Raw genomic sequence first — 15,856 nt, forward strand, 5'->3', positions numbered from 1 at the left:
CAGTGTGTTGTATGTTAAGAGCTAAATATATGTATGTATGTATATGGAAATATGTGAATTTAAGGGAGGAACTAATGGCAGAGAGCATTAGGTTGAAGAGGAAGAAAGAATGAAGAAACGTTCCACTCTATAAGCAGAATGTCAATATCAATGATAGTTTTTAATGACATTTTAATTTAGAAACATTATCTTTTTCTTAGACAAATAATCAGGAAGGATTTATTAAATGCCTACTGTGTCCCAGGCTTTGTAACAGGCATTGGGATACAAAGCCAAAAACGAAACAAGTGTTGCGCTAATGGAACTCATATTCTTTAAGGGAAGAATTGTGTTCACATATAAGAGAATATGAAATAGGTAAAAAGTAAATAAGAAGGTAATCTCAGTAGTGGGGTATTGAGGGTGGTACTGTCTCTCCATACCTTTGGTCTCATGCCTTTCACATACCTTTTATGCTTGATAGCCCATCAATCTTCCTAAAGCACAGCTCTGAGTATGATACTCATCTGTTCAAAAGCTTTTGGTGGCTCTCCATTGTCAAACAAATTAATTCCAAACTCTTCAACCTGATGACAGAGATCTACCATGACTTATCTAATATATTTCTTTTTATTTTTAAAAAGCATCCTGCTTTGTTTCAAAATGACAGTCCCCTACTCTGTTTTCCTCAGTCCTCTGCCTCCCCAAACTGGCAACTGTGCAAAGATTTTTTCCTAATCCCACACCCTTACACCCAAGTCCTGTGCCAGGCCCTAAACTGCCTCTGTCCCCAGTGGGTTCAGATTCCCAATAGTTGGTGCCTCCTAGGCTAAGGCCATTACTAGGAACTGAAGTCCCCAGAGCCCCAACTGGGCTTCCTTTTGATGAATCTGTCGAAGTCTTCTCTGAAGCTCACTTTTTTTGTGACTTGGGGGGAAACATATTTGCCCACTTCCTGTCTGTAAGCCTGTGGTTTTGATCTCCCCCTTTTAGATTGGGCCACCTTTGGCTTTGCCTTGAAGGTCTCCTCCTCCAGTCTTATTTCTACAGCCATCCATCTGTGTCTTCATATGGGCCCACAAAAACTGTGCTGAATTCAATTCAAATCTCTTTCTTGAGTTTTGGGGTATCTCTCCTCATTCTCCAAGGCTATGAGGGTCTCAAAGACACCAACAACTCTTCCAAAGAGGGTGCATTTCTTGTCCAGATAAACACAGGATCAAAAAATGATTAAAAAAATACTGAGACATTGCATTTGGGCCCAGAGTTGGCCATACTGGAAATAGCTCAGCCTAGGTGCCATAGGTTGGGCAGGAACTTTTCTTTTAAAGGGCTTCTCCCACTAGGACTTTCCCATGTACCCATGCCAGTTGGATCCCCACCCTGCATCACAAAGTTTTGAATTGACCTGTGGAAAATTGTGCCATTGAATTTTTACAGAGTTTGATGACATTTTCACATGTTTTTAAAGTCACGTCACAGTGCAGCTCCAGGCTGAGGCCCCCATTGTTGATGAGTAGCCAGATATTATCCTTCTTCATAAACCTATACCAGAGGACATCATCATTAGTGTTGTCTGCTTCATGGGCTGTTGCACATAGCTGTGGATGTGAAGGAGGTACTGCCCTTCCCAGTAGAATAATGAGCCACATTCAGCTTGTTCACCTTTTCCTTCTCCAGAGTCCTTATCATTGCAACCTGGATTTTATCCCCTTTAAAGTCTTTGTTAAGTTGCTGCAGGGTCTCTCCTGTCTCATCATTGGTGTTTTTCAGATAATAACCCAGGTGCTGCTTGGTCTAGGACTCATAGATTGTTCTTAACATGATAGAAATTGACCACATTAAACTTGTGTAGGTTCATGGGATCCTGGAGAGTCAGGATGTCCTGGAGCAAAAAGAGTTCATCTGTCAGTGGGTCTTTGTAGTTTTGGGTTTTGATAGCTGCTCCACTGCCTCATAGGCATACACATTGCCAATTGACTTGATTGCCACAATGTGGGAACAATTGGTGAAGCCAGTGAACAGGACTGGACAATGGTATTTACCTTCATTATTTTTTGTAAAGTTCAGTCTGATTAGAGACTTGATGTCCAGCTTCTCTCTTGTGCTAGGGATGGTCCCATATTTCTTTATCCAAGGCACAACATTCAGTAAGTCAAAGATGACTCCTAGGGGTGCACGCCAGGCACACCAGCCTGTGGCAACGGGCTGCAGTGATCAGAAAGTAAGTGATCAAAATTCGCTTGTGGAAGATCAAACTTCTTACCACCATAGAAACCTGTGTATTCAGCACACATTATATACATCTTATCCTTCTGGACCCCATGGCGGCAGTAGGGGTCAGGGCCAGGGTCTGCCCCAGGCCCAGAATCTTTCTGCCTCTTGGCTCTGAGCCACACTACGGCTGCTGTTGGCCTTGGAACTTTATCCTTTCTTGGTATACCTCCCAGGGCCTGCTTAATTGGGAATAGGAAAGTCATTCCTCATGTGCAAGTCTGTCCTGGATCTGTGACTTAGAACTAAGTACTAGGTAACAAAACTGCCCATTTGTACCTGCCCCAGTCCCAGTGCCCTGGTATGGATAGTGCCTTGGTATGAGGCTGGGATCGCTTCTTTCCCTGATGTACAGCCTCTCCCTAGGTGCTGGAGTTTGCTTCACCCCTCAGTGTGCTTTTGGTTGTACCTGTCCCCATTATCCACAGGCCTTTCTCTTTGTCTCTTCTGTTTGGAGTTTTGTCAAGAGGAATTCACTGTGTGACTTTTTTCCACCCAACCATCTTTGCTCCACTTCCTGTGTTTTCTAATTCTAATGCAATTATTTATCAACCATAGTATTGCAAATATTATTAATCTCATTTCACAAATGAAAAATTGAGGTTCAGAAATGTTTACAGAGTTGCTATTTTAATGAAAATCTCCTATTTCCAAGTCCAGGTCTCTTTCTATTACATCATGTCCTACTTATATTTCAATGCTAAATGAGAGGCAGAGGCAACAACATTTAGAGTATGAAACTTGACGTCAGAAAGATCTAGCCTCATCACTGTGGTCAAGTCATTTAATTTCTCAGAATCCATTCCTTATTTGTAAAATGGGAATGATAATACCACTAATGCCTATTTCATAGAACTGTTAGCCTCAGGTAAAGCAATATATATGAAATACTCTGCAAACTTTAAAATGAGATCCAGATCATTTGTCTCTTAATTATGGGATACCATTGGTCCCTCAAGAACTGAATGAAGTTTGAAAATCAGGCAACTATAAATAGAGAGTTGCATGGTAGTACATAACCAGACTGTGATGCAGAGGAATTATACAGAGAATCAGAGTAAAAGATATCATTAGAGAAATGTACACCCAGAAAAAAAAAGAAAGGCAAGTCACATGGAAGCAAAAGAGAAGATTATTCAAAGGATGCTGTACATGCTCCATTAATAATTGAAGCCTTACAATATCATTGATCATTATAGCCACACAATGTCAAAAACTCTAGAGAAGCATCCAGTACCAGAAAGAGTCAAGCAGAACAACTGAGACTACATATTCAGGAGAGTAGTGAGAGCATTGCATATATAGGTGGCAGCCAGTGAAAAGACTTAGAGACAAAAGATGAAAATGTTAGATGTGACGATGACGAACAGCTAAAAGTCCATAAAGTCAGTAATGGAAATTAATTGTAAAAAGCCTGCAAGAGTAGTAAGGGGTCAGGTTATGAAGAGCTTTTATAGCCAAATGGAGGACTTCATATTTGATTCTATACTGATCAGGGACTCCTTCATGTTTCCAAAAGTACACACTAATTCTGTGTATGTTTGAGGGAGAATGTGCCCCAGGTTTATGGAGGAAATGTTTTATTGCTATTTTTTCCTATGCTATTTATAATTAATTAATTAATTTGTTTGTTTGTTTGTTTATTTATTTATTTTGGTGAGGCAATTGGGGTTAAGTGACTTGCCCAGAGTCACACAGCTAGTAAGTGTTAAGAGTCTGAGGCTAGGGGGCAGCTAGGTGGCACAGTGGATAAGGCACTGGCCCTGGATTCAGGAGGACCTGAGTTTAAATCCAGCCTCAGACCGTTGACACTTACTAGCTGTGTGACCCTGGGCAAGTCACTTAACCCCAATTGCCTCACCAAAAAAAAAAAATTAAATCTAAAAAAAAAAAAAAAGGGTCTGAGGCCAGATTTGAGCTCAGGTCCTCCTGAATCCAGGGTCTGTGCTCTATCCACTGTGCCACCTAGCTACCCCACTACTATGCTAATTTATTAAATACTTTTGCCTTGAAAAATTTCATCCTCCATTGAACTATTAAAAATATGTTGTGGGGGCAGCTAGGTGGCACAGTGGATAGAGCACTGGCCCTGGAGTCAAGAGGACCTGAGTTCAAATGTGGGCTTGGACACTTAACACTTACTAGCTGTGTGACCCTGGGCAAGTCACTTAACCCCTATTGCCTCACTAAATATATATATATATATATATATATATATACACATACATATATATGTGTGTGTGTGTGTGTGTGTGTGTGTTGGTAGGGGTCCATGTATTAATGTTTCAAGGGGTTGTGGACCCATAGTTTGCCTTGAACCAAATATAGCTATCCACTATTGGACTTGCCCTGAAAGTTTGGGGTTGGGCACTTGACAATTGTGAAAGTCTTTCATTGTGTATAATTTCACACTTTCAGCTGGGAGAAAAAAGATGTAAGAGTGCCCAAAGATAGGAAGAAAAGCCTCTAAAGAGATGAGTAGGAGCATTTCTTAAGAGCAGCCAATTATCCCAAACCCCTCCCCCAAAGGATGCCTTCCTTCTCATTCTCTTGCTATTGTTGGCCAACACTAAATGGCTGAGGGAATTTCAAAGGCTCCTTCTGACTTTCTAAACTGTGCATCAGCAAATCCTTTCTCCTGATTCATCTAAGATGAACCATGGTCAAATTGTTCTCTTAAGGCATTAAGGAGGGGAAAAAAGGAAAATAAAATAAAAAGGTGATATGCAGAAAGGTAGGATTGTCTGCATACAAAGAGAAAGCTATATTCTTTAGTTTAACCCAACTCAGTCTAATCTGAGAGATGCTACCCCCACCTCTTTCCTTTTGAGTCCTATGAGATTCTGTCTCCCTTTCTGCATGTCCCTTTTCCTCAGAGATGTCCTCCACCAAGTGTTTCCTAAACCTGCACTTTCTACAGTGTTTAGCAATCTAAAGCCCCCAGGGCTATGATTGACTTTTTGTTTTTCCTCAAGCAATTGAGTTGTTCCTTTTTAATTCAATCCGAGTTGCCTATATTTAAAAAAAAAGATTATAGGGGGACTGCAAGGTGGTGCAGTGGATAAAGCACTGATCCTGGATGCAGGAGGACCTGAGTTCAAATCTGGCCTCAGACACTTGACACTTACTAGCTGTGTGACCCTGGGCAAGTCCCTTAACCTTAATTGCCTTGCCAAATATAAAATAAAATAAAATAAAAGATTATAGGAAAACTTCTTACTCTCTCTTTTATACTAATGTAGGGAAATTGAGTTTTGACAGTTCTTCTTCCTTGACCTGGAAAGTCCACAATGAAATGACAGTGATAAGGAGGTGTTAAACTAACTGTAAACATACAGCCACATTCAGCGTTCCCTTTACAAAATATGACCTCCTTTCTGAGGTTTAAAAGTATAATATTGGGGGCAGCTAGGTGGAGCAGTGGATAAAGCACCAGCCCTGGATTCAGGAGTACCTGAGTTCAAATCTGGCCTCAGATACTTGAAACTTACTAGCTGTGTGACCCTGGTCAAGTCACTTAACCCCCATTGCCCTGGAAAAAAAAACACAAAACAAAACAAAACAAGACTAAAATTATAATATAATATTGTCTGGGCAAAAAATGGGGGAAGTTCAACCTGAGGGGGGTGTTACAATGAAACAAAAATGATGGGCTGAGGTATAAAATTGTGTCCAAAAAGGGAAAGTAACTTTTATTATTGAAACCCTATAAGACTCTGTCTGGGGGATGCTGCCTTCAAATTCATACCAGTGCTGCGAGGGTCCCTCTTCCCTTTTCCACCTTTGTTTCTGGAGAAATAGGCCTTTTCAAACGCCTAGGCAGAAATTCCTGATACAATCATGCAGGAAAGAAGACAAGTTAGAACCAGTCTGACAGGACACACATGCATTTAAAACATAGCTAACAAATAAAGGCAGTAAATGATAAGTAAACAATGAATGGTATAGAAAAGAAATGTAACAGGAATTGGGGAATGGCCTAGGAGAGAGTGAAACTTTGGGATAAAGGGGTCCAAGGAAGACCTCAAGGAGAATGTGGAATTTGACTTAAGCTTTAAAGAATCTCAATAAATAAAGAGAAGAAGTGAAAGCATTCTAGTTCAGGAAAGAATGGTCTTCTACAACCAGTCCACAGTAAATGCTAAGGTTCTTGTGCAGGTAACAATGACTCCAAAGCTCCTATTTTATTTTTGATATGAATTCATTACAAAAAAGATTGTGACTGTGTGGATTAGTCTATTCTTGTGAAAGTATTTTTGTTCTATAACTAAAAATATTGTAAATAGCTGAGAAACAACAAAACTCAGATCCAACCCAACCCCCATACCATTTTTTGGGGATCCATAGCACCTGTGTCAAGGTCATTAAATTATGAAAGTTTCTTGTTATATATATATATATATATATATCAATTTCTGAAGGTGAAAATGGAGAAAAATAGAAAATAATACTTGAACCACTAGAGAAATTAGATATGTAAGGGTCCAGCTCACTAGCTGGTGAGAAAACAGCTATTTGGTCCTATAGTATATGATCATCCCATAACCTGATGACATTGCTCTCCATGGTTGATTTTCAGTCACTTCAGGTACATTGCTTTATTATTCAATGATAAGAAAATTCAAAGTTTAAGTATCTACATTTTGATTCCATGAAGGGGATGAGCTACTGAATACAGTTTTCTACATTATCCCTAACATCAATAAAAGTGAGAAGATCCAAAATACTGTTATATACCAACTAGAAACATATTGGACTCATTTGAATCATTACCCAATCACACTTGAAATGCTCTTCTTTTAATAACGTCTCTGACAATGGATATCAGAAGTGGAATGGAACACTTACAAAGGTGTACTGTTATGAAACAAAGAGAACATGGTGGCAGGATCAGGAAGATGAGTTCAAATCCAATTTTAGGTACATATTATCTGTGTTATCTTCCCAACATTTCCAGGAGAGATAGTGTGACTTACTCTATCCTTGTAAATTATTTCTAACTTTGTCAAATAGAAAGTTAGTAGCAAACCCATAAAAGAAAACTTAACATTTTTATTTCCTGTTCCAAGCACATAGCAACCTCCTATTTTCCATACTACCTTTGATTTCCTTTGGTCCCCCCCCCCCCTTGATTTGTCTTTGGGTTTCTTCATTCAATAGCTTTAATAGTTAGGTTACATATCACACTAAATGTATAATTAGATGCACATATGCTTAATAACTAATTACTTTCCTTTTATCTCTATTTCCTAGGGCAATATAGATAGCCAGCACCAAGTAGGGGGTTGGAGAGGTATTTTTGTCAAGCTTCATTGTGACTTGAAAGGCCCTTGGGCTACATGGAGATTAGAGTGTTAAATTAATTTTGTTCCATCAAACCAGGTATAATTTTAAATTAAGACAAATATCCCCACCAAAAACAGTCCATATGTACATCTCAGTAACAACAATAACAAAAAAAAAATGATTCAACAGACTACATTTCCTTCTTTCTGAAGTGTTTCCAATTAGTTAGCGTTCCCTTTGGGTTATGCAGGATATTTCTGCGATACTGGAGAATGTTTCCCATAGATCCAAGCTGTCATATCAGAGGAGGAAAAACAAACAGAGAGAATTCAATGTAATTGTCTATATGTTCTGCTCTGGGCTCAGTAGTCATTCACCAAATTCCTTGAGTTCCTTAAGTCTAGCAGACATCAACCCCAGCAGTGCATGCTTTATTTCATTTCATATAATATAAGCAATGCGACATCCGCTCTGTGTGCACCAAATAGGACTGTTGACATTACTCCTGTTAACTTTATTTGTTATGATTAACAGTGAAGAATGAGAACTCCAGAGTTCATTGATCCTGAAGCTCTATAAAAATGAAAAGGGCCACTTTTCACTAGGCTTAGGGGCACCTTTCCAAAGTGTTTGGTAATGGATATATCTTGTGTGTGTGTGTGTGTGTGTGTGTGTGTGTGAATTCCTCATTGAAATGATTAGACATACAGATGAGTTCAGTGGGAAATGCTCAAAGAAGTAAATTATTCAACAGACTCTCACTTGATTTTTCTGCGTCTTAGAGTATCTTAAATATGCAATGGGATTTTGGAAGCTCTTATTTAAGCTGCTATCTTAACCTGGGAAATTCCACTGTTAAACCAAACTTAGAATAAATTTAGGTTTTTGTTTGGTTTGGTTTGGTTTGGCGGGGTGCTTTGTTCTGTTGAGAAAATAAAGCTGGGAGCACAGGGAAATGGCTGCAATCATGACATGTTATGACTACAAAGTGCAATGGTGTACCTTAGAAAGTGCAATGGAAATGACTATGGGTCTACAAGTAGACAATAAGACAAAGTCTTAAGGAAGACTTTCCTTTCTCACTTGTGAGGGAGGTTCCTGCCACTGGATGGGCCACATCATTCAGGAAACTGAGGAAGAAAAGGGAATAGGTCTAAGAGGTGTATTCATTCAATGTCTGCTGAAGCAGGACTCAGAATACTGTAAAGTCCTCTCTGAACATGACCTAAAGTTAAAAGTTAGTTCATAAAATATTCTGAAGGATGACTGTGATTTAGAGAGATGGGTCCCACAAATATCCAGAAAAATAGAAAAAAAAGGGTTTCAAGACAATATAAGTGGTACAAGAAATCAAAGGAAGAGAAAAGTCAGTGAGGATTTGTGTTATTCTGGGAATAGAGGGAATGTGGCACAGCAGAAAACACAAGATATGGAGACTAATGGCCAGAGCTGTGCATACTGGAATATGGTCCAGGTGTGAAAGTATAATGTCCATGCTCTATGCATGCATCAATAGTCTGAAGACCTGGTTTCTAAATTTTGCCTCAGCCACTTTCTAACTGTATGACCTTGGGCAAGTCACTTAACTTTTAATCAGTTTTCCTAATTCTCTTTTCCTAATGAATGAAACAAAGATTTAGTGAAACAGAAAAAAAAGCCAAAACATTTGTATAAACCTGTCTTACAACATTGTTGTGATGAAGATTCTTTAGAAACTATAAAGTGAAAAATTAATTTGAGGTATTAATTTGGTGTGCATGTATATACGTATGTATGTGTGTATATATATAGCGTGTGTGTATATATGTACACACACACATATATATAATATATGTGTATTATATATATATATATATATAATATATATATGAGAGAGAATTTTGAGCAAAGTCTTAAAGAGAGAATATAAAGTATATGATTTGGTGATTTGGAAAAAACAGCATAAGAGTGAGCCCTGGATAGGAAATGAGTTTTAGAATATAGAAAAGATCATGAGGAGTCTATCCTGACTAGAGCAAAAAGTCCCTTCCAAAGAGAAATCAAAGGAAATGGTTGGGCAAAATTCAGTCACTTTATGTAAGCCCTTGAATGCCAAACTGAAGAGTATGGACTTAGTCAATCTAAAAAGGGATTGGAAGCTATTGTAGGGTCTTTAGCAGGGCAATGATAAAATAAAAATAATGCCTGAAGAAGATTAGTTAGTATGGAGGAAGTGTGTAAGGTTTATTAGAGGAAACATGGAGATGAATTAGCTAACTATTGTAGTAAATCAGTTATGAAATGAATAGATAAGACATAACTAACTGTTTATGAGTAATTGGGGAAAAGAATCAAAGATAATAGTTACTTAGTGTTGGAAAAGAAGTTAGAAATAATGAATTCCCCCTTCCTGCTCCATGAAATAATTCCTGCTAAAACATTCCTGATAGGTAGTCATCCAGACTCTACTTAAACATTTTTAGTTTTAGGGAATCCACTAACTCACAGGGAATCTCAATCCATTGTTAGGCATTTATTAAGATAAAATATTGCTCTCTATAATTTATACCCAGAGATCTTAGTTTTGTTCTCTGAAGCTACACAGAGTCTCTGTTTGTTCCTTTAGATATTGAAAGGCTGTAGTTTATTACCAACATGCTTCTCTCTCCGCCTCCATATCAAACATACCTACTTTCTTTAACTGTTGCGTAAGTACTACAAAAGGTCATATGATGTGATTTCAAGTTCCCTCATCCTTTCCTTGACACGATGTTTATCAAAAATATCTTAAATTTTGGTGGATTAATACAATAATCCAGATGTTCTCTGATTGGCATAGAGTACAGTGGGACTACTATCTCTTCCAGAGGAATTCTGGCAAATGTTTAACTACAGACTCTCAGGGGGAAAAAAAGTGTACATAAGGCACACTTTTAAGTTTAATCTGCATTATAATATTTACTCCATCATTTTCTTAAGTCTAAACAATCAATTAGACAATAATAAATCAAGCCCTGATTTGTAATATTTGTCAATTTTTTGAGCGGTAAAGGTTCACACTAAAAAAATAACAATAAGCTCCCAAGAGACATTTTGACCTGGTTCCAGTACACTCATAATCCTTTTCAGAGGAAAGAAGGAAGGAAGGAAGGAAGGAAAGAAAGAAAGAAGGAAGGAGGGAGAGGGAGAAGAGATAGTGACAAAGATAGCAGCAGAAAGACAGCTGAAATTCGAAATTTGAGCATTAGAGATTAGAGAATTTTGTAATATAGTCACTATAAGTGGAGTCATTTAAAATAATAGAAAGAACAGAAAGAAGAAAGATATTATAATTGTGGGTGTTCAGTAATTCAGTCAGTCCTTTGCAATTTTATATAACCCCATGGATGCTGTCCATATTTTTTCTTTGTCTGTTTGTTTAATTCTTTTTTTTTTTTTTTTTTTTTAGTGAGGCAATTGGGGTTAAGTGACTTGCCCAGGGTCACACAGCTAGTAAGTGTTAAGTGTCTGAGGCTGGATTTGAACTCAGGTACTCCTGACTCCAGGGCCGGTGCTCTATCCACTGCACCACCTAGCTGCCCCTTTGTCTGTTTGTTTAGCAAAGATCCTGGAGTGATTTGCCATTTCCTTCTCCAATTAATAATAATAGGCATTTATATAGCACTTAGTTTGCAAAGCAAACCTTCTCAAAGTGCATCCCACTTTTTCAGCCCTTCATTTTTTTTGAGAACATCCCAACATAATTAACTCACACTCACACCCTCCATTCATTCATACTCCTTGCAATTGCCCTAATAATGACAAAGTTCTTAGTAGATACAGGTTTTATCATCCCATATAGGAATGTAAACAGTTTAACTTAATTGAGTATCTAATGATTATTCTTTCATATTTGCTGTTTAATACTTTTTTTGAAACGTGTTTGAATGCCAAATCTTCTCTACTCATTATACCACATTAACACTCTTAAATTTTATCTAATGAAACCTTTTCCATGATGGGAAGACTTAGTCTTTATTGTCATTGCCACATGTTTTGCCAGCAGACATATTTAAACTGAAAATAGATTGAAGATTGTGGATTCTACTCTAAGCCATGATGCAGTCTTACTAAATAATTTTCAATAGAATGTCTTTTTCAAGATGCTGAGATAATAATGATTACTCATTTACCTCAAAAGGTTTTGTTTGTTGTTGTTGTTTTCCTGGTAGAACAACTTGGAAGTTCTTGCTATAAAGCATATGACCTCTGGGCCAAAGTTCCTATTAATCTGATGAAAATGAGAAAAGAGGGGTAGCTAGGTGGTGCAGTGGATAGAGCGCCAGCCCTGGATTCAGGAGGACCTGAGTTCAAATCTTGTCTCAGACACTTAACACTTACTAGCTGTGTGACCCTGGGCAAATCACTTAACCCCAATTACCTCACAAAAAACAAGAAACAAAAACCAAATTTTCTTCAGCTCTGGTGTTTTCATCAGTAATGCCTGAAGGTCCTTCATTTCATTAAATATCCACTTTTTCTCCCTGAAAGACTACACTTAGTTTTGCTGGTGTAACGATTGGAATAACGCCACCTGCTGGATACTTACTGTAGAAGAGTTCTGCCCATGAAGGGAAGGTCTTTGAGGGCAAGACCAGGAGTCAGGAAGTGACGCGGGCTAGTGGGAGGAGGAAGGAAGAGACTGGCGCTCAGGCTCGCTCTCTTTTTCCTGAGGACGCTGGCGGAGAAGGGAGCTAGAAATGTGCTCTCCCTTTAATAGATAGAAATCTAGGCCTTTCTCTCTCTTTACCAAATTCTTGTTTTCCTTAATAAATGCTTAAAAGCCTAACTCTTGCTAAAGCTTATAATTTATTGGCGACCACTCATTAGATATTTTAGACAGACTAGCTAGAATTTTAGCCCTTAACACTGGGTAGGTTATTCTTGGTTGTAATCCTATCCTTTGCCTTCTGAAATGTTGTATTCTAAGATCTAAATTCCTTTAATGTGGAAGCTACTAAATTTTGTGTGATTTTGACTGTGGCTTTATGATATTTGGATTGTTTCTTTCCGGATGCTTGCAATATTTTCTCTGCAAACTCTGGAATTCGGCTATACTATTCCTGGGAGTTTTCATTTTGGGATCTCTTTCTGGAGGTGATCAATGGAATCTTTCTATTTCTATTTTAGCCTTGGGATCAAAGATATAAGGGCAGTTTTCCTTGATAATTTCTTGAAATATAATGTCTGGGGAAAAAAAACAAAAAGAAAAAAAGAAATATAATGTCTAGACCTTTTTGGGGTGGGGATCATGAATTTTAGGTAGTCCAATAATTACTTAAGTTATTGAGAATATTGGGAGAGTTTGGCTGGATTGCTGTTTGTACTCTACCATCTTGGCTACACCCCAGTAAGTGTTATTATTAGTCCCATTTTACAGATGAGCAAAAAGAGGCAGACAGAGGCTAAGTGATTTACTCAAGTTCACATAGCTGCTAAATGTCTGGGGCTGGATTTGAATTCAGGTTTTCTAAATCCAGGTCTAGTGTTCTACCTGCTATGCCACCAAGCATCCTTTTTTTCCTAGATGTTTCTTCATCTAGACATTATTGGAGAATAATGAATGTATAGTAGTATGGGATAAATCAAAGAAAGAACATTTTAAGAAGGATTATAGAATAATAGGATTGATCATTTGAAGTGACCTTAGGCTATTTCAAAATCACATTGCCTACTCTTTAGCCCACCTCTTCCTCCCCCTCTCATAGAATCCTAAGACCTGGGGCTCAAACAGGAGAACTTTGATCTTCTCTTCCCTTGGCCCAGGCCTCCATGCCACTTCATACACATTTCCAAATCATGCCACTACCAAGACTACAGAGTACATACCCCTCTTCTTCTATCTCTCCTTTATGTATTGTTTCCCCCATTAGGATGGAAGTTCCGTAAGCACAGAAACTGTCTTTGCTTGCTTGTATTTCTATCCCTGCTTCTTAGTACAATGCCTTCCATGTGTTAAATCACTTAATAAATGCTTTTTTGATCATTCACTTGGAGATCATCCAGGGTTTTGTTGGTAAATGTTTCACAATTGGGCTATGGAGAATTTGGAAGGAATATAAGCATGATGGACTTTTAAGCTTAATCACCATTATTAACATTTTTTCACCATCACTTTCTTAAATCTAGAAAATCAACAAAATAATAAAGCAAGCCCTCATTTGCTGATTTCTGAAATGTAAATGCTCACACTGACAATTTCCCAGTATGAGCTATGTCCAACACACTCCTGATCTAGTCCAGCTCCTTCATTGGACAGGTGAGGAGACTGAAGACCAGGAATAATATGGTGGAGCAACATTACCAAGTGTTGCAGAGACAGTAAGGAGAAGACTAAGAAAAGATCACTGAAATTAGCAGCAGAATGTTTCTGACTCTACAGAGGACAGTTTTTCTTTATCTCAGGGCCTAAGATTCTGCAGAGGAAGTTGGGCCAAGAGAAACCCAAATTTGTCAAGAATTAAATTCTCGTAACACAAACGATTTCAATAAAGCCAAAAACATTTCAGGAGACAAATGTTGATATCATTGATCAACGCAGATTTGTTTGTTTGTTTGTTTTTTTAGTGAGGCAATTGGGGTTAAGTGACTTGCCCAGGGTCACACAGCTAGTAATTGTTAAGTGTCTGAGGCTGGATTTGAACTCAGGTCCTCCTGAATCCAGGGCTGGTGCTCTGTCCACTGTGCCACCTAGCTGCCCCCAACGCAGATTTTTTAAGACATGTTGAAGAGAAGTAAGGCAAGGTAATTGAGAATGACTAAAGTACAGTTGGCAGAGGCTTATGAGAATAGTTTAGGAATGTGAAAACTCCCAGCTCAGTCTGGAGACAAAAGGCTACAAAAAAAACCAAAAAATTCTTTTAGCTAATGGAATCAAGAGGAAGTTCAAAGAAGGGCTGGGTCTACTATTCAGAGAGGATGGATTGATGATAATAGACAATAGAATGAAAGAACTATTGAACTCATGTTGCTTATTTTCTTACCAAGGAGAATGATCTTAGGATTGTGAAGGAACAGAACAAAAATGCTGAACATGAGGTTGAAAATAAAGATAAGTAAGGAGATGGTAAGAGCATACCTAGCAGCTTTCTGTCAATTCAACTTAGATGAACTACATCAGAGGGTTTTGACAGAACTGCTGGTTATTCTGACTTGCTTTGGGGGATCTTTGGGAAAATCTGAGAAAATGAAAGAGGTGTTATAGGAACAGGGAAGGGCAAATGATCTCGTTTTCAAAAGAAAAAAAAAGAAGAGGATTGATGCTTCAAACTATATATCTGTGAACTTGACTTCCATTTCTGATAAATATATTAAAGGATAGTTCCTAGGCATTTGTAAATTGAAACTCTGATTATTAAAACCTAGCATGACTAGAGTTTTGGCAGATTAATCCTTTGTTTGACAAGATTACCTGGATATAAACAAAAAAAATTTTGCGAAAAATCTCTCATAATATACACAGTACTGGGGGGAGCCAAATTGTGGGGATTTGAGGGAAAGTGACACTTCATACAACCCAGGAAACCAAGGGACTTAAGAAAATGCAGGATTTTGCAGTATGCTTATCTAAAGCAGTTTATTTGGTTGAGATCCACCATATTTCTCCTTTGTGTAAAATGGGAATATTATTTATCTCTTACAACAATAAAAAAGAAGCTCTGATTTTGTAGGCATGGGAATTCCTCACTCCCTCCAACTCCTCTGCCCCTAGGATTTATTTCATGGGTCCTATGGAGTTTCCTTGAGTAACTGTCTGATTTCCATAGAGGTCTAGGGTCACAAAATATGAGGGACAGGGGGCAGCTAGGTGGCACAGTGGATAAAGCACCAGCCCTGGATTCAGGAGGACCTGAGTTCAAATCCAGCCTCAGACACAACACTTACTGGCTGTGTGACCCTGGGCAAGTCACTTAACCTCAATTGCCTCACCAAAAATAAAAAAAAATTTTTTTTAATTAAAAAAAAAAAACAAAGTATGATGGACAGATTTGAACCCAGTTTTTCCCTAACTCCATGTCCAGAAATACATTTATCACATCACACTGGTTATAGTCTCCTACTTTTCTCTTTACAACTTAAAATAAATGAATGGAAAAAAATAAACTAGTAAGTTGTTCTTCATTTTCAAAGAGGACTAATGACATCATGGGGTCATACCTTCACTTAAGGATGAATTGGATTTAAATGAGGCAGAGTTACACAAAGTCATCAGATTCCCTCTCTTCCAGAGCCATCTAAATCCAGAGGCAAGACAAAAGTCAAGATGGCTGGAGTGGCACGGGATGAAGTGACTTGGCTT

General features: G+C 38.2%; 1 pseudogene; it reads right to left on the reverse strand.

Moving 5' to 3' along the window:
• Positions 1-820: 820 nt before the first annotated feature.
• Positions 821-2,459, reverse strand: LOC122747291 (annotated as a pseudogene).
• Between the last annotated feature and the right edge of the window lie 13,397 nt (positions 2,460-15,856).

This window comes from Dromiciops gliroides, chromosome 3 (genome assembly GCF_019393635.1).
Source record: "Dromiciops gliroides isolate mDroGli1 chromosome 3, mDroGli1.pri, whole genome shotgun sequence".
In the NCBI taxonomy this organism is placed as follows: Eukaryota; Metazoa; Chordata; class Mammalia; order Microbiotheria; family Microbiotheriidae; genus Dromiciops; species Dromiciops gliroides.